The 26,312-nt window shown below is 44.4% G+C and overlaps 1 long non-coding RNA gene across 1 annotated transcript; it reads left to right on the forward strand.

Annotated features, from left to right (window-relative positions):
- Positions 1 to 1,255: 1,255 nt before the first annotated feature.
- Positions 1,256 to 8,107, forward strand: LOC131811674 (uncharacterized). Its single transcript, XR_009346069.1, has 2 exons — positions 1,256 to 1,466; positions 6,974 to 8,107. It is a non-coding gene; the product is annotated as an uncharacterized LOC131811674 (long non-coding RNA).
- The last annotated feature ends 18,205 nt before the right edge of the window (positions 8,108 to 26,312 follow it).

Here is a 26,312-nt window from a genome sequence, read left to right on the forward strand (position 1 = left end):
GATCCTGTAAGTCTACTCTAACATACAAAAATGCCTTTGGAAACTTCCTGTATCTCTCAACCCCCAGATACACACTGGCAGTCATCCCCAAGCTTATGGCCCACTGATATACATCTGAAAGGTCTCATGACTAAGGTTTTATTAGACGGTAATAAATGACTTTTTCCCAACAACAACTAGCCCCTCAAGGTCCTGGGAACCTTGCTTCCAAAATTCCTTAGAGACGTCCACCCTCCCTAAGCCCCTCCCAACTTGCAGGTGTGTGACAGACCACTCCTCACAGCCCCAGGCTGGCGGCCCTTTCTGCCTACGGGTCCTGCCCCCGTGCTTTAATAAAATCTATTTTTTTTTTTTTTTTGCACCAGAGATATCTTAAGAATCCTCCCTTGGTCGTCGGCTCCAGACCTCACTTATATATTCTAAAACTTCATCAAAAGGATGCTGGAGGCCTGGCTATTGTCAGGCTAGGGTTGTTTTTCCCTCTAGCAAGACATTAATGTTAAGACAGTTGGGAGTTTCCAAGAGAACATTACATTCTGGCGGCCTCAAGTATTTGTCCGTGGGCTGAAGGTCATAAGCACAATTAATTTGATCTGCATTTCCTTCTGTCTTTGTTTCCCACACCACTTCCAGGGATTGGGGGCACCATGATATAGGGAAATAGCTTAGCAGTTTGGTCAAACTATAGTTTGTTGGCTTTTTAAGATTTTTATTTTATTATTTTTATTTTTATTTTTATTTTGGGACAGAGAGAGAGCACATGTGTTTATGTGGGAGTGTGAAGAAGGAACGGCAGAAAGATATCTCTAGCAGACCCCACACTGAGCATGATCAGGGGCTGGATCCCAGGACCCTGAGATCATGACCTAAGCTGAAACCAAGAGTTAGGAGCTTAACCAAATGAGCCACCCAGGTGCCCCAAGATTTTATTTTTTTAGATAATCTCTGCACCCAACACGGGGCTTGAGCTCACTACCCCCAGATCAAGAGTCACTTTCCACCAACTGAGCCAGCCAGGTGCCCCCGAACTCAAATTGAAAAGTGGAAGAAAGTAATCACAGCAGTGAACACCGGAGATCCTCATCAAAGCAAAGCTGTGTTTCCAGGAACGTCAGGCCTGGCTGCGCCGTGTTAATTGGGGCTGCAAGTAACTTAATAACTGAGCAGCCTCTCCATGTGGCCCCCATGGCAACAAAGCCATGCCTGGCAACCGGACTTTACTTCCTTGGTGATAAATGAGTCACATACGGTCTATTTTTACGGCATGGCCAGTTGGGTGGAGGAAGTCGCGTTGCCTCGGTAAATGGGAGAGAATTGGATCCTGAGGGGAAGCTCTGACATGCGGGCAGCTTCCACAGTAACGCAGTGAGAGGAGTGAGCAGTGGGCCCCAGAGGCCGTGCAGGAAGTGGCCTTTCCTGGGTCAGTGCTTCCGGCGAGAACTGTCCAACACGGCGTCTGTGCGAAGGTCAGTCCAGCCTTGGTGTGCACATCCTCACTTCCCATTCTCCAAAGTGCGCTTCAAATGCCTACTTAAATGCGAAAATGCCTCAACACTTACGAAATAAGGAAAAAAGGAGGCTTGAGGCAGAATTTTTATTTTCGGGGAATGCATTTCTTTTTCTCTCAGGTCTTCTGGCAGTTGGATCTACGTTTCCTTTTACTTAATATAAACTTGCACTTTTGTTTTGGAGCAAAAACCTATCTTACTGAATCTCTTCTCTTTGGGGTACAATATTTGCATAGAGGGCCATCGTCACCTTTGATCTAAGTCACACAAACAAAATTACCCTGAGGTCCTCCGTGGTTTTTAAGAGTGAAGGGCAAGCGTCAGACCAAAACGTTGGAGAATCATTGCTCCAGATTATCACCTAATTTCATAGCGTTTGGTGTCCTGACTTACAGAGCAAGTGTGATATGAACACAGTTCAGATCCCCCCTGAAGCATTTTCTGGCACCGAGGTACTTGTAAATAGCAGTAGGTAGGCCTTCTACCTGTCATACTCCAAGAGTTAAGGCAGCGGCGGGGTTTAGAAAGAACCTATTTTTACCGTCCGTTAATTCACCATGTAAAATCGCTGTGAATGATGTGTACAGATTTTCTGTTCAAATATTCAATTGTAAACTTCTTGTGAAGACTGTTATGTTTCTATTGCTTTTGTATGGAATGATACTGCAAAAATAAAAAGAAAAGAACCTTCAAAAAAAAAAAGGGGGGGGGGGGCGCCTGGGTGGCTCAGTGGGTTAAGCCTCTGCCTTCAGCCCAGGTCATGATCCCAGGGTCCTGGGATCGAGCCCCACATCGGGCTCTCTGCTCAGTGGGGAACCTGCTTCTCTCTCTCTCTCTGTCTCTCTGACTGCCTCTCTGCCTACTTGTGTTCTCTGTCAAATAAATAAATAAAATCCTTCTCTTCACCCTGAGATCAGGACCTGAGCCGAAGGCAAAGGCTTAACCCACTGAGCCACCCAGACGCCCCGACACCCCTCATCATTATTTTTTGAAGGCAGGTTTCTTTGTGAGCAGGTTAATGGGGCCTCTCCATCCGCCTCCCTACGTCCTCAGGCATCAGTCCCGCACCTCCCGAGCGCCAGATTTGAACTTAAACCCACCGTGACGTTGTCCGCCCTCACTCTTTCTGCCGTTTCCCAGTTTGAGTTGCAACAAGCAGGTCAGTCATGGAATGGCCTCCCAGATGTGGCACCGACTCACTTCCCTTCCCTACGTCTTATCCTTATGCTTCACGCTGTGGGGTGGACGGGGCCCTTTGCTTTCTGCAATTGGGGTAGTTTCCCTGCGCTCAGCTACTAGAGCTGCTCTGATCCTAGCTACCCTCCACCATGACCTGCCTCCTCGACCCTGCTCAGTTCCTTAAACAGTACGCTCACTATTTTGTCTGTTCCTAAACTGTTCCAAAACCCTGGGATCTTTACCCCCTGAGTTTGGACATGGCTTTCGATTATCCTCTTGCACTGTCTCGATAAATTCAACCTATTTTAAAATTGAGCTGTTCATAAGCTTATCAAATCAAAAGCAGTCTTGAAGGCATAGATCAAAAAGTGCTTAAAAGCCAGTGGTGAACAGTGAGAATCCACTGGACGAGAAAATAGCCCAGTGAGTGGGAGTCTTAGAACCAGCCACCATGTCAAGTTCTCATGATTTCTTTCAGCCCTGCCCCCAGCTATGCTTTCCACATGGCCTTCCCTCCCAAAATCCTTCTGGAAGGGTCTACTACATGCTTCTCGAGAGCAGAGATCTCAATACATTTTTTTTCCTAACCCTGCAGTATTGGGAATCTTGCTTGGCTCAGTGTAGGGTCAAGTACAAAGCTGTGGGTTGATTGAGAAGCTTGTGACAAATGTGGTGGGAACAATAGATTCTGTATCGATGAAGTCTCCTTCTGATCTCCATGGGAGGTAAGTTCTGTGGCGTCCAAAGATGGGAATCCCATTTCAGTCACATCCATCTGGACCATGGCGAGTGGTAGAACGCACATTTAAACACTTGATAAATACTTTTAATTATGATGGTGGATCGCCTACCACTTTCAAGGGTTGATGTTTGAGAAAATTGCCTCTAATATAATTATTCCTACTTTCATCTTTTGTGATGGAAAATAACTAGAGTCCAGAGGTTTAAGGCAACCAACATTATTCCCCTTTTAGAAAATTCGAAAGATGCACCAACTTCAGGGGTTACAGTGACTCAGCCTGGTTCATGGTGCAGAAAGTTCTTTCTGCAAAAATCCTCCATTAAAAGAATGTGGGATGTTCCTGTGGCCATTCTGAGCTCACAAGTGCTTAATTTCTTCACAAAGAGGAAGAAAGCCATTGTTTTCAGATTACTCAGATTTTTTCCTACTAAGGGCATTATTTGGCCAATCTTTAAAATGAGAGATAGAGGGACATCCCATGAAGTCCATCCTCACGGTGGCCACTAAGGATGGCTTCTTGCTGTCACTGTCTCTGATGCAGGAACTTGGCTTCCTCTGTCTCACAGCAGAGTGGGAAGCAAACACTCAGCTGCTAGTGGCTGAAACAGAACTAATGATTTAATGGTTGTATGTGTCCACTCTTCCTTTGGATGATGGGCGGCTTAATCATGGAGGTCACTCGAGAAAGCTATAGATGTCTGTTGCCAGGGAAACCAGACACAGCTAAACACACTCAGCCCTGGCTCTCTTCTCGGCAGTGGTGAGAACCCCCCTTCATGGGTGGGGCTTCATAACTCCCAGGACAGATAGAAGACCCCCGGAGGTCTGCAAACATAAAATATGGGAAACAAGTTCAGCACTGGGGAACTTCTGGATATGTTATCTTGAATCTAAATTTTAAATAATTCTGAAGCCTTGTGGTGCCTTTGCAAAATGACTTGAGTCTGCCCACAAGGGACGCACCTGGAGTGAACGTGGAGAGGATTTGCCTTCTCCGTGTGAGGACGCCTGTAGTCAAGTGAGAGGGGGACTCGGGGTCCCAGAAGCACTGGCTCCAAGCCGTAGCTCGCTCTAGGGCCCTGAGGATTCTTGTAAGACATCCTCTGCACTTTGACACCCTCAGTGACACCATAAAACTTCACGGAAGGGGACCCAGGCCAGCCAGATGCACAATCAGAGTACAGTGAGGTGTGTGAAAGCTCTGTGAGTCCGTCACACGTTCATGAGGGCGACGTGTGGCTGACACAGAGGAGGTGTCCTCTGACAGTGAGTGGGGAGAGGGAGGAGACTTTTCTCCCTGCCCTGGTGGGGGTGGGGTCTTTTATTTTCTTCAACAACCAGTGAAAGACCCGCCTCATAAAGAATACGTTCAGTAGAAACCACACCTTATTCTGCAAGTAATCATGTAAATGGACGGGAAGTCCACGTCTTCATGTGCGATGGCGAAGGCTTTTATGGGTGACTGGCCCACCGGAAGGCTCCGGCAGTTCCAGCTGCCTGAACCAGGCCCCTCCGGAGTCAGACGCACTTCCGTCAGCAGGTGGAAAATATACGCAGATTCCAGCAACACGGAGTTAGTGTAGATAACACACGAGAAAATAAAGGAGAGACTAGAAAGAAATCAGGATACACGTAAAGGTACTAAGAGGTTACGTGTTTGTATTCTTATGGAGGGTTCTCAGAGCTGCCATGTTTCTATGAAAAGGGCATGTTCATATTCATGGTAATGTGGGGATGAGGGAGAGTGATAAGAGAAATCTGTGTTCTAAGGTGGACAACCAACGCAGCAGGGGAATCCAAGTCCGGGCCCCAGGGCCATTCCTGGTTCCACCCCGTCCCCCAGCCCTGCCAGCCGCAGCCACAAGAGTGGCACACGTATGGAAGTAGAAGTGTATAAACTCCCCCTTTGTCGGTGCTCGGGGCTCAGACCTTGGGAGATCACTCTCTGGGCCCACGAGCGTGAAGTAAACCTCCCATCCTCCAAGGTCTCTGGCGGCCGCTGGGTTCTTCCACCAGCATCCAGTTCAGGTTCTGTAACATTAGAAATTGAGTAAGCTCACTGTGTGATTTGGAAAGACCCTGAACAGCACTCTCCTGTGAAGGGGGAATGAGGGTGTGATCTAGAGTAGTCGAGGGACAGGGTCTGAAGTCACTCTTGCATTTTGGCTGCTGGGACCCTGGAATCACCTGACCAGTCTTTGCTTCAGTGTGTTCATCTACAACATGGGCCCTAATGGCACCCAGAACGTGGGGATACTGTGAAACTGTACACAATTCAGTTAAAATGTGTACTAGCCTCACAGATCAAGGTGATTGCATATAGCATCATATAAAAAATCAAGTGGATTCTAATTTCAAACTTCTCTTTAACAGAGGAGTAATTGTGGCCATTCTAACAGGTGTCGGGTGGTATCTCAATGTGGTTTTGATTTGAATCTCCGTAATGGTTAGTGATGATGAATACTTTTTCTTGTGTCTGTTAGCCCTTTTATGTCTTCTTTGGAGAAGTGTCTGTTCACGTCTTCTGCCCATTTTTTAATGTGATTATCTGTTTTGCGTGTGTTGAGTTTGAGGAGACCTTTATAGATCCTGGATATCAGGCTTAGTCTGTAGTATCATTTGTGAATATCTTCTCCCATTCCGTGGGTTGCCTCTTTGTTTTGTTGACTGTATCCTTTGCTGTGCAGAAGCTTTTATCTTCATAAAATCCCAAAAGTTCACTTTTACTTTTGTTTCCTTTGCCTTTGGAGACATATCTTGAAAGAAGTTGCTGTGGCTGATATTGAAGAGGTTACTGCCTATGTTCTCCTCTAGGATTCTGATGGATTCCTGCTCATGTTGAGGTCTTTTATTCATTTCGACTTTATCTTTCTGTATGGTGTAAGTTTCACATAGCTGTCCAGTTTTCCCAACACCATTTATTAAAGAGACTGTCTTGGGGCGTCAGGGTGGCTCAGTGAATTAAAGCCTTCGGCTCAGGTCATGGTCTCAGGGTCCTGGGATCAAGCCCCGCATCAGGCTCTCTACTCAGCAGGGAGCCTGCTTCCTCCTCTCTCTCCCTCTGCCTTCCTCTCTGTCTACTTGTGATCTCTGTCTGTCAAATAGATAAATAAAATCTTTTAAAAAAATAAAAAATAAACTAAGAGACTGTCTTTTTTCCAGCAGATATCTCTTACTGCTTTGTCAAAGACTATTTGTCTGTAGAGTTGAGGGTCATATCTGGCACTCTACTCTGTTCCACTGGTCTGTGGTGTATAGACAATGAAACTTTAAACACTGAAGAAATAAAATAAAATTTAAAAAAAAACTAAAAATAAAAAAATGAGTATCTTAAAAGCTGCATTAACTTTTTTTTAAAGGAAAGGAGTAAATTTTAAATACAGAAATTACTTCTTTAAAAGTGTATCTAAAAGCAAATAAGTATTTAGGAAACTGTGTTTGAAAGTAACAATTTGCAGTCTGCAACTTCTTCCCAAACACTGTCATCAACCCCCAATATACTAATTAATCATTTATTTGAATTATCTGTCCGTTTGCCTTTCAGATGAGGCCTCCTCTCAAGACCCAACTTAACGTTCAGCTCACTGAATCTGGCTCCTACCGGCGTGTGCTGATCTGGAGAGAAGGCCCCACGGTCCGGGCAAGGACGCCGGAGTGAGCCCGGTGTGTGTGGAGGGCTGTCATTTATTCTTTCAAGGCTCACTCGCTGAAAAGGGGACACAGCTATTTGTATCTAAATGTATCTAAATGTGCATAATTGGTACAAAATCAGAAACCATAGAAATACAGAATTTATCAGCCTTTGAACTTAGTAAATCAGTTAAAATCATGTTGTGATGGAAGGTGCGTGAGACTCTCACGGTTGTTGGTCACATCCCTCTCCCATCTCGTCTCTGGAAAGGACAAAACAAATAACTGGGTTTACTTCTGTAAAACACTGATTTAACTAAAGTAAATAACATATAACATAGAAAGCCTATAGAGAAAAGGGTTTAAAAATGATTTTTTTAATTATTTTTTAAAAATAATTTTTCCTTAAAGTAAAATAATTTTTCCTTAAAGTAGCTCAAATAGTTTGGACACGGCGATGCACGTTCATTGTTAGAGAAGCAGGGGTGGATTCACCAAGAGGTCAAGAAGTAAGGAAAGTGGCTCTGCCCTGGGAGTGTCCTTGGAGGCTCCTCCTCTGGGCAGGAGCCCCTCACTCCCTGAGCACTGGTTCTCAGGGCACGCTTTTATGAACAGTTTTGTTTGTTTCTGTAAAGAAACAAATATAGGGGGGGGAATACCCTGTGCTATAGGCATTTAAAAATGAGGGGGGGCTTCTTTTCTTTGAGATTATAGGAAAAAAGGATTTGGAAACTACAGTTTTGGGCCCAGCTAACAGATTAGACAGCACAAATAATTTCAGACATGTGTGATTCTAGATCATTTGCCTTTTCCATTTGGGGAAAAAAAAGTGTAATGCATGCTCAAGACCTCTCCAAAAACCCAAGTGAGTAGACATGAGACCCAGGACACAGAGATCTTAAACAGAAAATGCATCAGAAACAATCAATCCAAAAAAACAAAAATGAAAACAAACAAAACACACAACACGTTCTCCCCGCCGGACCATCGATGACTGATTATTCCAAACTAAACCTTTCAAACAATAAAAAGGTATTTTTTAAAAAATGATCTTATTCACATTTATTTTCTCAATTATATAGAAAAGTAACTGGAAAATGATAGGAAAATGCCCAACATTTTTAAAAGAAATGTATGGCCGATAGATGAATAAAATACCGTAGAATGTTATAGTCTGGGGCAGCTGACGGAAGGCTAGGCAGATGAGGACAGAGACAAAGGGAAACGGGAAAGGATCCACTTGGCCTACGCGCAGAGACCGGCCAGAACGACACCAGTTTGCTGATGTTTCATTACACATTTTCGGCAAGATTCTCATGACATTAAGTGGTTCAATAGTGGAAAGCTTCTGCATGTTCATGAGTGTTTACGCCAGTATCAATTTTCTATTTTAGAATTTATAGCCAAGCACAAAATGGCAAAAAAAAAAAAAAAAAAAAAAAAAAAATTAACGGGTTAATGTACTGATAGTTTTTTAAAAGAACACAAATGACAGGGTTACAACGGAGCCAGGGCGGCAGCACACGGGAAGAGGAAGGTGGGAGGGTCCGGATGTCTCCATTTTATTTGTGGATGTTGAGGGTTCCTGGGCACTTTTGACAAAGTCTGAAATACAGATAAATACTTAAAGCTGTAAGTGATGTTGATAGACCCACTCCATTCCTCACCTTTTAAGCCATCACATATCATGTGAAGCCAAGGGGCACGGGGGTGGGGGTGCTCAGTCTGTTTAGCCTCTGCCTTGGGCTCAGGTTGTGATCTCAGAGTCCTGGGTCGAGTCCAGCATCAGGCTCCTTGCTCAGCAGTGGGCCTGCCTCCCCCTCTGCCTGCTGCTCCCCCTGCCTGTGGGCTGTCTCTCTGACAAATAAATAAATTAAATATTTAAAAAAAAAAAAAAAGATGTGAAGCCAAGGAATAAAGTGCGTAAAAATGCCAGTTACAATTACAGTGGAAACTCAGCAGAAGGGCACGTATTAGAGACAGTTTGATCTGAGAAGTGATTGGGTTGGACGCCAGAACACTTTATTCTCTATTAATATCATGCTGTGAGTGTTGAGCTATTCCTGCACGGTCATGGTCAGGCATGACAGGCCTGCAGTCCCTTCACTCAGCTACTTGGGGATAGATGTGTCTCGGAAGTCACCAGTTCTTGGTGTCACGTTGCATCTCAGTGGGGTCTGCATCAGCATCTCCTCATCCAATGCTCAACCTGAAGGGTGGATTACACGTAGCCTCCCATTAATTCAGGACAGACTGACTGTGAAAGGTTTATGAAAACAGAATTCCTCCATGCCGTGAGGGTTTTGTAGCTGCAGCAAGGGTTGTGGAGCTCTACCTTGCCAATGGAATGAACTCACACACATCACCTCCGTGGTGCAATCCACATGGGACATGCCTACTGCACCTTCAACAGAACTTTCACGTCCCCTTCCGACCGAAGTGTCTACTGTGGCAAAGTAAAGATAAGACTCGGTGACCAAAGACGGTTTCACCTTTGAAACAACAAAATACAGGTGTTTATGTAGCAAGACCTACAAGGATGAAATGCTAGAGCAATGTTTGAAAGAGCATCTGATGTTAGTCATGATACAGTCTCTGTTTGGATTTTGATGAAAGTGTCTCCATTCTTTTGTCCGAGGACACAGTTCGGCGGGGACATGGCTCTGATCTGGGCATTAGCAGCAAGCATTGCATGTCCTCCACAATTCACCAATCTTTCCACTCCACCTTTTGTCACAACCAATTTTGTTCATGTTTTTCTCTACCAAGGATTATAATTTTTACCTCCAGGAAGGACAAGAAAAGGTCCTACTCCAGGTGAATGCTAGAATGAAGAAGTGATTGGGATTGAAGACAAAAATCCATCTGGATTGTAAGTACAAGGAGAGTCTGGTCCGCTCAGCAGACGGTGAGAAGACAGGAAGCGTTCTGGGGGGATGTCGATCCAGGACCCAGGTACAGATGGATGGATCCAGAAGAGCTGGTACAGTCGCCAGAACAGAATTGTGAAGAAACTCAACGGCTGAGTGGCAGGCAGACACACGTACACACCCACACACTCACACACCCTGGGGAGCAGATGAGGGAAGAGATGGATATGGAGCAAGAAGAGAAGGCCGGAGAAGGACAGAGAAAACAGTAGACAGGGAGAACTTCAAGGTCATGGAGTGGAGGCAGCAGGCTGTCCAGGAAGCAGGACCAGACAGACTGTCCCCACTGTCGGGAGAAAAATCCATCGCTCACGAGGACTGACCAGTAGGGTGAAGAGAGTTAACTTTTCCTAATTAAGTACGTTTTCATATGTAGGCTTTTATAGTTACTTCCTTTGGTAAGACCTCCTATAGTATGTTCAAGACTTTATTTCAAATACTTCCTCTAGCAAGGCCTGTCCTCTTGAACATATTGGAAAATACAAATAACTAAGATTATTATGAAAGTAGATTCTATTCCCACTCTCCCTCTTAAATTATCAGACACCACCAGCTTGGCCCTGACCCCAAATCCTCCCCTCTTCCCCATCGCCTAGCCCAGCCCAGCCCCCACCAGACACAGCTTCTAGAACAAAACTTGAGGTAAAATCTCTCCTGAGCAGATCAGAGACAATAGGGAAGGTCTAGATAGCAGGAAGGAAAAGCGCAGAGGAAATGTTCTCAGAAATTGAGTCCATATCTTATACCGCATTTTGAAGCCACATAAAAAAAGGCAAAACCAAAATAAAACACACACACACACACACACACACACACACACACACACACTCACACACACTCATACACAAACCCAACCAAAAAGGGACTCTAAAGCTGTGAAGTCATTCATCAACCGAAACATTTCCTGCTACAGTTCTACAAAAAACAAAAAAAAGGTAAGAAAGGAAGAAAGAAACTCGTTTCACTTAAAAATAATCAAATACTCAAATGAAAAAATCCCAATTAATTCTCCCACAAAATTATTATAAGAAAAAGAAGTAAGTAATGTCTTAATTAAAGAGAATTAAAATAATGTCTCTTCAGACAATAAAACTATGCTAAGAAAACTGTTCCACAAAACAGTTGCACTGAAAAAGATAACACAGACCAGCCCCACTCAGGAGACGTCAACGCAAACATCTTAAATAAAATATTGATGATCACAGTGTTACAATATATTAAAAAGTAGTACCTTGTGCACAAGGAGGTTTATTCCAGAAATATGAGTGATGCAGTATCAGAAAGCCTACTGACAAAATTCATCGTATTAATAGAGGTAAAGAAAAGTCATGGTTTTCATAGGTATATAGAAGACATTTGACAAAATTCACCTCTCATTTATCTTAAAAATATTCAACAAGTAGAAATTGATGCTCAAAAAAGAAAAAGAGGGCACCTGGGTGGCTCAGTTGGTTAAGCAACTGCCTTCAGCTCAGGTCATGATCTTGGAGTCCTGGGATCGAGTCCCACATCGGGCTCCCTGCTCCAGGTGGAGTCTGCTTCTCCCTCTGACCTTCTCCTCGCTCATGCTCTCTCTCCTTGCTCATGCACTCAAATAAATAAATAAAATATTAAAAAAGAAGAAGAAGAAGAAAAGAAATTAATGTCTCTTCTTTCTTTATGCACTTTAGTCCAAAGACAGCACCTGCCTTAACAGGACAAGTGAGGTTTCCACACACATTAGCGATGAGGAGTTACAAAAGAACAAGCGATCAGACCCAGGGTGGTTCAGAAGGAAGAAATAAACTCACTTGACTCCCTGATGGAAACGGCATAACCGAAATAAGAGAATTTAGTACAGGCACAGATTTTAAAATCAGCATAAAGGAAGCTGTGGTCCATATACACTCTGGAGTATGATGCCTCCATCAGAAAGGACGAATACCCAACTTTTGTAGCAACATGGACGGGACTGGGGCAGATGATGCTGAGTGAAATAAGTCAAGCAGAGAGAGTCAATTATCATATGGTTTCACTTATTTGTGGAGCATAATACATAGCATGGAGGATACTGGGAGATGGAGAGGAGAAGGGAGCTGAGGGAAATTGGAAGGGGAGGTGAACCATGAGAGACTATGGACTCTGAAAAACAACCTGAGGGTTTTGAAGGGGCGGGGGTGGGAGGTCGGGGTACCAGGTGGTGGGTAATGGAGAGGGCACGGATTGCATGGAGCACTGGGTGTGGTGAAAAAATAATGAATACTGTTTTTCTGAAAATAAATAAATCAATTTAATTTAAAAAAATAAAAAATAAAAAAATAAAATCAGCGTAAAGAAAAATACGGCTTTCCTATATACAAACAGAAAACAGGCTAGAAGACCTAATGAAAGATGCATCTGCATTAATAACAGCAAAACAATTTTCAAAAAGGAAAAATGCCTAATGTATTTAATGACAAAAATTCAAATATTTATCCAATTACAATTAGAATTTAAAATTTTAGAAATGCCATTTTCAGTAGCACTGAAAAACGAAGCATTGAGATATAAAACTAACAAAATACACACATAGATCTGTATGTGGAAACTAACACTGAGTTAAAGATGCAGCATCTCAGCACACAGAGAGCTACTCCATGCCTCTGAATTAGGAGATCAGCACGAAGAGGTCGATTTTCTCGTGAAGGATAATCCCAGATAGATTGTGTAGGTGTCGCTTCCTCCGGGAGGCGGAGCCTGGTTCTCCAGTTCGTGACTGTGGGTCACACAAAATTAGTTCCCTCCAAAGGACACAAAGTGGACACGAGGGAAGTGGGAGAATTTGCAGTGGGGAAACACGGCAGCCAGTGACTCAGCGAGATCTGTCACTTAGTGTCCTCAGCAATCAGTAGTACCGCGGGCATGTCCATGGGCATGTCCTCTTGATAGGTTACAATGTGACAACTGACAGAAGACATAGCTACATGGGGTTTCCAGATGGGGACTCTGAGATCTTCCCTAACATGAACGTTAACAATAATGCAGCAATAGAAACTGCAACACATCGTGTCCGGGTGGATTTCCATGTCAATATATAGGTGAACAAATTTGTTACAATGAATTAAAGCATTCTCTAAAATTCAGCAGAAGAGTCTCATTTTTAAAAATTGAAACTCATAAAAAAGAATGAAAATAAGATAAAAGATAATTAATAGGCTATTAATAGGAAATGCTAATATCATATTTTAATAAAGAGACTTAAGGCAATTAATATATTTTCATGTTTGATTTTCCAAGTAATCAGAAAAAGTAAAATTAAATATGAAATTTGATTGGCATTGTTGCAAAGCACATGTTGGCTGGATATGGGGAAAGAAAAATTCACTCCCAGTCCTTGTGGAGGCTCATGCTTTGTGGCACTTTGGAGAGCTCTTTTTTTTTTTTTTTTTTTTTTTTTTTTAAGATTTATTTATTTATTTGAGAGAGAAAGCAGGGGCAGGAGGAGAGGGAGAGAGAGAATCTTGAGCAGACTGAACTGGATAGGGAGCCCATTATGGGGCTGGATCTCATGACCCTGAGATCATGACCTGAGCTGGAACCAAGAGCCAGACGGCTAACAGGCTGCATTGCCCAGGGGCCCCCGAGAGCTCCTTTTCAGCACTCTCTCTGCCTCGCTCCACAAGGAGAAGGCTCCCACGCTGTGAAGGAGGAGCACCGGCAGTCGGGGAATCATCGCCTACGTTTGTGTGGTCCTGATTTCTGACAGTCCGGTGAGCTCTGGCAGGTTGCCCCGGTTGCACACTGGCTTCCACTCTTGGTTCAGGTATGTTAGAGACAGCAACAAAGACAAGAAAATGTTCTGGGCAGGCTCTCACCCACATCCCACTTTGGTTAATATTTATCACAAGAATTTACAGAGCAGTCTGACTGCTGACTTCTTTTTTCTTCTATCTACTCTATCACTCACAAGGACCACATGATTTCCTCTTTTCCTTTGTGGCTCTTTGGAACAAGGAGCTGTCAGCACTTTGGGGAATGAACGACACAGGTGGTACCTGTTACCCAGTGCACCCTTCCCTCACACATACAGGGTAACCCAAGGCACAGGTCATCCTTATGTCTTCTTCCTCTAAATCTTTCTAAAATTGGGGTCTCCAGCCACACTCCCACCGACATCCCAGAACCACCACAGCTGTGTCCCCAAAGAGGTATTCTCAAGTCAGATCTCTGGTTCCCGTGAATAGGACCTTATTTGGAAAGAGGGACTTGGTGGTTGTAACCAAGTTAAAATGAGGTCCTAGCAGGTATGGTTAGTGTCCTTGTAAGGGGAGGGAGGCACACAGAGATGCCGGCAGGGAAGGAAGCCTGGGCCCAGGAGGCAGCACTTGGAGAACTGGAGGCACAGGGAAAATCAAGGATTTCCCAAAGCCTCCAAAGACAGGATGAGGCAGGAAAGGATTTTTCCCTAGTGCTGTTAGAGGGGACATGGCCCCGTGACACCTGACCGGCTTCTGGGCTCCAGAGCCCTGAGGATGAACATCTCCGTTGCAAGCCTCCCGGCGTGGGAGGATGACAGGTTAACAGCAGCCCTAAGAACTGATGCAACTGCTCATGGCCCTTTCCACCTGGAACCATAGCGGTGAGAGTCTCTCTAAAGAGCTCACCCTCTTCTTTGATGTTCTGTAAGGTGCAAATTCCTCTTATTTTAACAACTGTGAAAGCTCTAAGGGTACCCAACAAACTCCATATTTTGTTCCATAATCCAGAGCTTTCAGGACACACCTTCTGCCCCTCATGTGCTTGAGCCTGACAAGTTATGTGTATCAACAGGGGACAATGCTGTTCCTCGGCAGTGAAGGCATGCCATAGGTGGCAATGCCAAGCTGTCCCTTAAATAGCCCAGAGATCCTGCCCTGAAAGCAGGGCAGAGCTCTAGGAAGGAAGGAAGGAAGGATGGATAGATGGATGGACGGGGACAGAGGTGGTGGACCTCAGTTCTTATGCCCAGAACTGCACTATTTGAGCTACGGTTCAGTTTCAATTTGCCCCAAGGTCAGACTCACCACTCCCTAATCACACAACCGTGGAGGAGACATTTTGGGGATATACAGAAGTTAGAAAACTATAAAATCTGCACATTGACTTTGTATCCTGCCACATTACTGAATTGCTGTATGAGTTCTAGTAGTTTGGGGGTGGAGTCTTTTGGGTTTTCCATATAAAGAATCATGTCATCTGCGAAGAGAGAGAGTTTGACTTCTTCATTACCAATGTAGATACCTTTTATTTCTCTTTGTTGTCTGATTGCTGTTGCTAGGACTTCTAATACTATGTTGAACAAGAGTGGTGAGAGTGGGCATCCTTGTCGTGTTCCTGATCTCAACGGGAAGGCTGCAAGCTTTTTTCTATTGAGGATGATATTTGCTGTGGGTCTTTCATAGATAGATCTGATGAAGTTCAGGAATGTTCCCTCTATCCCTGTACTTTGAAGCATTTTAATCAGGAACGGATGCTGGATTTTGTCAAATGCTTTTTCTGCATCAATTGAGAGGACCATGTGGTCTTCTCTCTTTGTTATTAACGTGTTCTATCACATTGATTGATTTGCAAATATTGAACCATCCTTGTAGCCGAGGGATGAATCCCACCTGGTCATTAATCTTTTTAATATGCTGTTGGATCCTGTTTGCTAAGATCTTATTGACAATCTTAGCATCCATATTCATCAGTGATATTGGTCTGAAATTCTCCTTTTTGGTAGGGCCTTTGCCTGGTTTGGGGATCAGGGTAATGTTGGCTTCATAGAAAGAGTCTGGAAGTTTTCCTTCCTCTTCAATTTTTTGAAACAAGTTCAGGAGAATAGGTGTGATTTCTTCTTTGAATGTTTGGTAGAATTCCCCAGGGAATCCATCAGGTCCTGGGATCTTGTTTTTTGGGAGGTGTTTGATCACTGCTTCAATATTGTTACTAGATATCGGTCTATTCAGATTGTCAGTTTCTTCCTGGTTCAATTTTGGGAATTTATAGTTTTCCAGGAATGCATCCATTTCATCTAGGTTGCTTAGCTTATTGGCATATAACTGTTGATAATAACTTCTGATGATTGTTTCTACTTCCTTGGTGTTAGTTGTGATCTCTCCCTTTTCATTCATAATTTTATGAATTTGGGCTTTCCCTCTTTTCTTTTGGATTAATGTGGCCAATGGTTTATCAACCTTATTGATTCTTTCAAAAAAAACCAGCTTCTAGTTTCATTGATACAATCTACTGTATCTCTGGTTTCTTCCTCATTGATCTCTGCTCTGATCTTGATGATTTCCCTTCTTATGTGTGGAGTTGGTTTGATTTGTTGTTGATTCTCCAGTTCTTTAAGGTGCAGCGACAGCTGGTGTATTCTGAATTTTTCAATTTTTTTTGAGGGAGGCTTGGATACACTAACAATGAAAATACAGAAAGGGAAATTAGAGAATCGATTCCATTTACTATAGCACCAAGAACCATAAGATACCTGGGAAGACACCTAACCAAAGAGGTAAAGGAACTATACTCAAGGAACTACAGAACACTCATGAATGAAATTGAATACACAAAAAGATGGAAGACCATTCCATGCTCTTGGATCAGAAGAATAAACATTGTTAAAATGTCTATACTGCCTAGAGCAATCTATACTTTTAATGCCATTCTGATCAAAATTCCACCAGTAATTTTTCAAAGAGCTCGAGCAAATAATCCTAAAATTTGTATGGAATCAGAAGAGAACCCGAATCGCTAAGGAAATGTTGAAAAACAAAAATAAAACTGGGGGCATCATGTTACCTGATTTTAAATTTTACTACAAAGCCGTGATCACCAAGACAGCATGGTACTGGCATAAAAACAGACACATAGACCAGTGGAACAGAGTAGAGACCCCAGATATGGACCCTCAACTCTATGGTCAATTAATCTTTGACACAACAGGAAAAAATATACAGTGGGAAAAAGACAGTCTCTTCAATAAATGGTGCTGGGAAAACTGGACAGCTATATGTAGAAGAATGAAACTCGACCATTCTCTTACTCCGTACACAAAGATAAACTCAAAATGGATAAAAGACCTCAACGTGTGACAGAAATCCATCAGAATCCTAGAGGAGAACATAGGCAGTAAACTCTTCGATATCAGCCACAGCAACTTATTTCAAGATATGTCTCCAAAGGCAAAGGAAACAAAAGCAAAAATAAACTTCTGGGACTTCATCAAAATCAAAAGCTTCTGCATAGCAAAGGAAACAGTCAAGAAAACAAAGAGGCAACCCACGGAATGGGAGAAGATATTTGCAAATGATAGTACAGACAAAAGGTTGATATCCAGGATCTATAATGAACTCCTCATACTCAACACATACAAAATAGACAATCATATCAAAAAATGGCCAGAAGATATGAACAGACACTTCTCCAATAAAGACATACAAATGGCTATCAGACACATGAAAAAATGTTGATCACCACTAGCCATCAGGGAGATTCAAATTAAAACCACATTGAGATATCACCTTACACCAGTTAGAATGGCCAAAATTAGCAAGACGGGAAACAACATGTGTTGGAGAGGATGTGGAGAAAGGGGAACACTCTTCCACTGTTGGTGGGAATGCAAGCTGGTGCAGCCTCTTTGGAGAACAGTGTGGAGATTCCTCAAGAAATTAAAAATAGAGCTTCCCTATGACCCTGCCATTGCACTCCTGGGTATTTACCCCAAAGATACCGATGTCGTGAAAAGAAGGGTCATCTGTACCCAATGTTCATAGCAGCAATGGCCACAGTTGCCAAACTGTGGAAAGAACCAAGATGCCCTTCAATGGACGAATGGATAAGGAAGATGTGGTCCATACACACTATGGAGTATGATGCCTCCATCAGAAAGGACGAATACCCAACTTTTGTAGCAACATGGACGGGACTGGAAGAGATTAGGCTGAGTGAAATCAGTGAAACAGACAGAGTCAATTATCATATGGTTTCACTTATTTGTGGAGCATAACAAATAGCATGGAGGACAAGGGGAGACAGAGAGGAGAAGGGAGTTGGGGGAAATTGGAAGGGGAGGTGAATCATGAGAGACTATGGACTCTGAAAAACAACCCGAGGGTTTTGAAGGGGCGGGGGGGGGGGGGTGGGAGATTGGGGGAACCAGGTGGTGGGTATTGGTGAGGGCAGGGATTGCATGGAGCACTGGGTGTGGTGCATAAACAATGAATACTACTATGCTGAAAAAATAAAAAATTAAAACATTAAAAAAGAGAAAACTATAAAATCCTCCCTTTATCTGAAAAAGCTTTGAGCTTTGAATGTTCTCATGTTATTTACTATCTCTTATACAGATGAATAATGCAACAGATATTCCGCACAGTGGGGCGGGGGCGCGGACTAATGTTTCGAATGACTGGGTTTTCCTTATGTGCTTTTCTCTCTTAGCACTCATTTTGGCTTTCAAAAATTACTGTTCCTATGGAAACAGTAATGATACCACTTTGCCCTAAGAGCAGTACATGAGGAGAAATGATTGTATATTAAAAAATGTCTTTTGGCATTACACTGTTTTATCCCCACAATGTCTCTAAATAATGTACCCATTATTATCCATAATACCCCAAATTGGCAAAACCATTCAAAGTAAGGCTATTCTTTAAATTAGACTCAAATATTTTTCCAAGTTCCATTTCTTCGTGAAATAGAAATTTTAATCCTTATTTCATCTGTTTGTTAATTCAGCCATTCAGCATTTATGAAATACCTGCTCTCTGGTAAAGAGAGAGAGTCTGTCACAGACAGACTATGTCTGTGTCTTCTGCTCGCCACGAGGAGACTCTGACAAGAAGCAGTGAATGTGTACCTTATAATTCTTTTGTCCTTAAGGAATTAGAATAAAAAAATCTTTTGAATTTTTACATTTTCAGAAGGATTATTTAAAAAGCTAAACTGTCGGTGCTCCTGGGTCGTTCAGAGGGTTTAGCCTCTGCCTTCAGCTCGGGTCATGATCTCAGGGTCCTGGGATTGAGCCCCGCATCGGGCTCTCTGCTCAGCGGGGAGCCTGCTTCCTCCTCTCTCTCTGCCTGCCTCTTTGCCTACTTCTGATCTCTGTCTCTTTGTGTCAAATAAATAAATAAAATCTTCCAAAATAATAAAAAAAATAAAGAGCTAAACTGTCAAAAAGTGAAAGGAATTATTGTGGTAAAACTCAATTGCTTAGTTGTGTCAACGGTTCTTGGTTAATTATTTCTAATCTTCAGAGCTGAGCCTGAGTGACCCTGGGCGGCTAACGGTCATAAGCATTAACCCGGAGACACTCAAAGCAAGCTCCTTGCTGGTCATTTATGTGGAATGATACTGATAAGTTAGGAGAAATGGGCCAATGTTCATAGTTCATCCTCAAAGTAGCATAAGTCCTCAATCAGTGTCACCCTAACTGAAATTCACTGAGATGTTTTATCTTCAAGGAGAAGTGACCCTAAGTTTGAAGTTCTTTGTTTTTGTCATTAAAATAATTTGCCTTTATCTTAATAAAAATATGTAATTCAGGGCAAATGAAAGACACTCATTTTCATGATAAGCTTTGTTCAGGAGGCTACATATAAATCTCAATTGGAGGTCCAAGTCTGCATTCCTTAGCTTGCGTGAGTATTCACAATTTAATTTGCAGAGGAAATCGGGAAGGAACCAGGGGAAGTAGCTTAAACAGAAGTTTTCATATTAATCCTTTGGGCGAAGGAAGTATACATAAAACACAACAAGGGTGATAAAACTGAACCACACTGCCCAGAGCACCCCATCTCCCTGTAGACAGTGTGAGTGTTTTCAAGGCAAACCCTGGCTTCCACTTGCACTGTCTTAGCACAAAAACCCTCCAGGAAACTTTCCTCGGAAGCCGGGAGGTTTCTCCGCAGTTTCTGGGCTGCTGTATCTCGTGCAGTAGGTGCTGTATAGACACATACGGATTTAAGGGCGATCCTTTGTCAGTGACCATCCAGTATAACCCAGAAGCAGCAGAGAGCTGACACCGGGCTCTGGGCTTCTCGTGATCGGAGCCGGGACAGCAGACATGCAGACCAGGACAGCAATAGCGGAGGTCACAGTCAGTCCACACGCAGTGCCTGTTCTCATCGCTCACGGCCCCTCTGGAAGGCAGCATGAGGCAGTGGGAAGGTACTCGGGGTTTTGGAGACTTGACCAGCGGCAAATACCACCTCTACCTTCCTCAACACCGGAGACGGGCACGTGACTTTTTAACCCCTCACGTTCCGACATCTGAAGCAGGATGATAACTATATTTACTCTGTAGACTTTTTGCAGATAAAAAGAGAAAATACATGTGAAGCGCCTAAGAAAAATATGGTACATAAAAGAAGAAAAAACATACACATACATACTTACACATGCATCCCTACTTCTTTTTCTATTCCTAGAACAAATTTATTTTTCCCTCTCTAGAAAGAAAAGAAAAGTTTTTTTTAAAGATTTTATTTATTTATTTGACAGAGAGAGAGATCACAAGTAGGCAGAGAGGCAGGCAGAGAGAAGAGGAAGCAGGCGCCCTGCTGAGCAGAGAGCCCGATGCGGGGCTCGATCCCAGGACCCGGAGATCATGACCCGAGCCAAAGGCAGAGGCTTTAACCCACTGAGCCACTTAGGTGCCCCGTGTTTTTGTTTTTTATTAATTTCTTTTCAGTGTAACAGAATTCATTGTTTATGCAGCACACCCAGTGCTCTGTGCCATGCGTGCCCTCCATAAGTGACAAGAAGAAGGAAATCTTTTGCAGATATTCCAAGTGCAAAGGTGGTTGCAGAAACGGGACCGCGCATGTCGCCTGGACTTAGGTCTAAAGGGGTCAGGGCACAGAGTGTCTTCAACCCACAAACAGATCCCAAAAGGACATTGGTGAGGTCATGGGTTTATGGTTCCGAAAGAGTGGGCCAGGCTTATAGACACAGTCCCCAAGATATATTTTTTAAAATGTAAGTGTTCATTGGTCCTTTAAAAGCTTCCTGCTGCTGTGCTCTCTCCCTGATTACTTTTCCCCATTTTATCTACCCTGACAAGGCAGAATTACTCCCGGTGAGACAGCTCATCAGGCCAGAGGGTGCTGCACCCTTGGTCAAGCTGCAGAATGGCGGGCAGGGAGCCCTCACCAGCCCGCTCGCTCCCGAGGTGCTGGATCCCCAACAAAGCTGACAACAGACCCAGCTGGGGTCGGTCGGTCGGACGCACAGCAGACGTGGTGTCCCTTCTTGGGTCACATACTCACCAGGACTCATGTGTCTCTCGCTGTGGCTGTCACTTACCTGGGCCACGCCTTCTGTCCAGAGCTGACCCTTCCTCTTTGACGATTATTCCTGCTTCCGAAATCCTTCCCAAGGTTCACCCGCCTCCTGCTGCATTATTACCGCTTTTCCGCATCTGCTTCTAACTCGGAACCCCTTGGGATGCACACACTTCCGCACGCACTGGGCTCAGGGGACGAATCACACGCCAGGCGATCACAGGAGTGCTATCCCACCTTAACGAGCGTGTGCACGGAAAGAGCAGAGTCTCACAGGAGCGGCCGGAGCTGTGTGACCGGGGATGCGTGACCCCGGCCCGGCTGACCTGCAGCTGTGCCGCCCCACACGCGCCGCTGGGAGCCCAGGCCTCCTGTTTCCGACCTCAGCCCGGCGCTGCCTGGTCCTCCCACTCAAGCAGGTGGCTAGATCCACTTCACGCCTCCCATGCCCCTCGTCATCGTCCACGTCGTAGGATCGAGTGTTCACCCCCAGCGCCGTGACCTCTCCAGGGACCTTCAAACATCTGACTGCCCCAACCGTGCGCTCACCACACTTCGTGCAGGAGTTCAGACCCGAGCTCGCTGCCCTGGGCTCAGCCGGTTCCACCCGGTGATTCTCCCACCACCAGCTCGTGGCGGCTCAGCCCTGAGTGTCGGGAGTCGTGCTGGAACCCTCGCTCCCCAGGAATCCAATCCCTCGGCCGCGGGCTCCACGGCTCCAGCACCAGCGCCGGCCCGTTTTGTGTTCACTGCGACTCGGATCACCCCTCTCACTCAGGGGGCTGCGGTCCAGACCCGCGCATTGGCTTTCCCTCCAGTGACCCCGGGTCATTCCAGAAGCTGCGTGTGCTGAGGGACTAAGCAGAGGCAGCATCTCCTGTGTGGTTAATGCCTCCCACTTGTCTCCAGTCCAAGGTGCAACGAGAGGGCGGTGTGCTGTCCTTCCAGCGCCACGTGGGGGCTGAGGCGCCGGCCGTTCGTGGGGGTCTGTAATGGGCCATGTGTGTGCCCTGGGCTTTGATATTGCGATTACCAGTAAGGCTTAGTGAGACCACAAATCCCCAAATCTGGAGTCCACAGAGGAGGACCCACGAAGCTTTCCCACATCACCAGCCCGTGGTCACAATGTACCTTTGTGCTTTTCGGTGAGCGAGCGTGTTGAGGTCATCTTCCTCACTGTCATGTAACAGAGACACTGACACAAATAAGACACAGGCCAAAGTCTTCTCAAAACTCTGCCAAATCAACTTCTGTCAGCCACAGGCCAGGTGTGAGCGCGGACGGTGGTGTCCGGGCCGGTCCTTACCCCTGAGCACCCGTCTCCCCGGAGGTGCAGTGTCCAACCGTTCAACAAGTCCCGTTTGAACAAGCACAGTAATACGCACGGTCCAGAGCCCCAAACGTCCAACCGCTTTGAAACTTCCAGCTGCACCCCGGGCCTTGCTTTTCTAGGAGTGACCAAAAAATCACAGACTGTATCCATAACCAGGTCTTAGGGAAAAACCCAAGGTCTTCACTAAAACCAGGAGTTTCTTCGCTGAAATCTGAGTTCGGGAACAATGCTGGAAACCTGTCAAAGAAAGACAAATAGATTAAATGAAAACTAGGAGAAAGAGCAGCTGATCTTTTGTCGCCGCGTCTGCGAGTGCGGGCACATCCACAGAGAGTGAACAAGAACGGAGACCTCCTTTTCCGGAAGGATAAACAGGGAGGCAGTAAACAGGGCATGAGCTCAAAAACGTCGTCATGAAACCTTTCTCTTCTGTGTCATTACAGAGCTTAGGTTATAAACAAAATAATACATTTTCAAAATAAAGACAGAAGAGTAGCTCATGATTAAGCCTCATTCCATTCCCAAAACAAATCTATTCCTTTGTTCTTATTTTTTTCTCACGCACTATGGAAGGTATTATCACTATTATGGACAATTATTTTCTTTTTCATTTCTTTTGGCAACTGAAGGCACAGCTCGGGCTTTAGAATCAGATGATGGTTTTTGGAACTGAATAAATGGCGGCCAGTCATTCGGTTTCTAGGTCTAATTCCCCGTGTCGGAGCCCACATCAGCAGTGATGGAAGAGTGCCACCCTGGCCCACAGCAGATGCTGAGGGATCTACCTCTCCCGACGCATGTGCACACACGTGCACACACATGCACACACACAAGGTGCGTTCCCCTGGTAACTCCAGTGAGCCTCTATTTGCGAATGCAGATTCACTGAGTCACCCCTGGCGTCAGCACGAGGGACCCCCGCCTGCCGAAGGTGTCTGTGGCCGCATCTTCACCGCCCGGCAGCCTCACCGCCCGGCGCCGGACCTTCCCTTCCTTCCTCTCTCCCTCGGCTCAGCCTTCTCTGACCTTCTGCGGCGTCCTTCCTTCCCACGGGTCTTCCCAGGCTGCTCCAGCCTCCGCAGCGGCTTTCCTCCTTGAGCTCCGTGCACAGGCTCTTGCCCGCGCTCCGAGTGCCAGCTGCCCGTCCTCATTCCCACGCTGCCCATTTCCCCTTCGGAGAAGCCTCCCGGCCTCCCCTTCCCACAGCAGACCTTGTCTCGCAGACTTGGGTGCAGCCCATTCTATGTGCTTTCCCTCAAGGTGTCTGCTGTCTGTCATCGGCCTGTTTGCTTGTGTCCAGCTCCGCCCAGCTCCAGGTCGTGGGCAGGACATGGCCTGTGGGCCAACTCCAGTCAACCACCGTGTCTGCACAGCCTGAGAGCTAAGGATGGTTTTATGTTTTCAAATGGACGAAAAACATTCCAATAAAAATAATACTTTATGACACGTAGCAGTCAGAGGCTATTCACATCCAGTCCATACAGTTTTGGCAACACAGTGACGCTCATCCAAGTACCATCTATGCGACCGTCACACCAGGACGCAGGGCTGAGTGGAAGCTAGAGACTGTATGGACACAAAGCCTAGAACAGGAACATCTGGCCCTTTGCAGAAAACATCTGCCAGCCTCTGACCTAGAATACAGCGGGCTCAGGGCAACCTTCTTTGCTTTTGTGTCACTTTGCATAACCCGGTGCCTAGCACACTGTGCATGCTCGGTAAACACCAGCTGCATGAAGACTGTTTCTCGAGGGCATAGGAGATGTGGTTTCTCCTCGCCTAACAGGACTGGTCTCGAGAATAAAAATAAACAATGTCCTCTTATTGATGCGGAAATGTCATTATTAGAAAAATCCTCCACAAAACACTAGCAGACCAAATTTACCAATACATTAAAAGGATCATAGGCCATGTTCAAGGGGAATGTATTCCAGGGAGGAGAGGATGTTTCAACATCAGCAAATTAGGGAGCGTGAAGACCACAGTAACAAAATGAAGGATTAAACACCTCATGATACACTCGACTGATGCAGAAAAATCACTTGACAAAATTCAACATCAACTTGTGTTAAAAAATCTCAGTGAAGCAGATAGAGAAGGAACACACCTCCACACGATAAAACCCGTGAACGGCTACCCACAGCCAGCATCATACCCAAAATAAAAAGCTGAAAACTTTTACTCTAACATCAAGAAATAGAAAAGTCCTGTCCAGAGCGATTAGGAAAACAAGAAGGAGCAGGAGGAGCAGGAGCAGGAGGAGGAGCAGGAGGAGCAGGAGCAGGAGGAGGAGAGGGGGAGGGAGAGAGGGGAGGGGGGAGGGGAGGGGAAGAAAGAAAAATAGAGAAAAAAGAAAGGAAAAAGTCCAAATGTCCAAATTTGAAGGAAAGAAATAAAACTGTCACCATTTGCAGATGACATGATACGCTATATAGAAAATACTGAATATCCCATCAAAAACTGTTAGAACTAATCAATGAATTCAGTAAAGCCACAGGATACAAAAGGAATACACAAAAAAATCTGTTGCATCTCTATATAGTAATAATAAACTATCAAAAGAAATTAACAAAACAATCCCATTTATAATTGCATCAAAGAGAATCAAATACTTAGAAATAAGTTTATTCAAGAAGGTGAAAGTCCTATGCATTGAAACTGTAAGATGATAAAGAAAGAACTTGAAGGAGATACAAATAAAGAGAAAGGTATCCCATGCTCATGGAATGGAAGAATTAATATTAAGATGTCCGCCCTACGCCAAGCAATAAGCAGATTCAGTGCAAGGCTTACCAAAACTACAATGGCATTTCTGAAAGAAGCAGAACAAAACAATCATGAAATTTGTATAGAACTGTAGGAGATCTTGAATAACCAAAGCAATCCTGACAAAGAATAACAAAGCTGGAGGCATCATGTTCCCTTTCAAAGTATATTACAAAACTATAGCCATGAAAACAATATGGTATTTGCACAAAGCAGACACACAGAGCAATGGGCTAATTTACAACAAAGGAGCCAAGAATATACAATGAGGAGAAGGCAGTCACTTCAATATACGGTGCTGGAAAAACTGGACAGCAACAAAGAAAAGAATAAAACTGGACCACTCACTCACCCATAAAAATTAACTCAAAATGGATGCAAACAGAGGACTTGAAAGTATAAAATTCCTAAAGGAAAACAGGCGGTAAGCTCCAACACCAGTATTGGTGATGATTTTTTGAATCTGACGCCAAAACAAAACAACAAAATCAAGAATTAAAAAGTGGGATGAAACCAAATTAAAAGCTTCTGTACAGCAAAGGGAATCATCAACAAAATGAAAAACCAAATTACTAAATGGGATTTTTAAAAAATCTGTAAATCATATATCTGACCAGAAGCTAATATCCAAAATATATAAAGAACTCATACAAATTGGTGGCAAAAAAAAAAAAAAAAAATCCAATTTGAAAATGGACAGAATATCTGAATAGGCATCTTTCCAAGGAAGACATACAGATGGACAACAAGTACCAGAAAAGATGCTTAATGCCACTCATCACAAGGGAAATGCAAATCAAAACCACTATGAGATATCATCTCTACCTGCTAGAATGGTGATTGCCAAAAAGACAGGAAATAACAAGTGCTGGCATGGATGTGAGTGAAGAAAAGGGAATTCCTGTGCACTTAAATGAAACTGTAAACTGATGTAGCTACTATGGTCGAAGTATGGAGTTT

Source organism: Mustela lutreola, chromosome 11 (genome assembly GCF_030435805.1).
Source record: "Mustela lutreola isolate mMusLut2 chromosome 11, mMusLut2.pri, whole genome shotgun sequence".
In the NCBI taxonomy this organism is placed as follows: Eukaryota; Metazoa; Chordata; class Mammalia; order Carnivora; family Mustelidae; genus Mustela; species Mustela lutreola.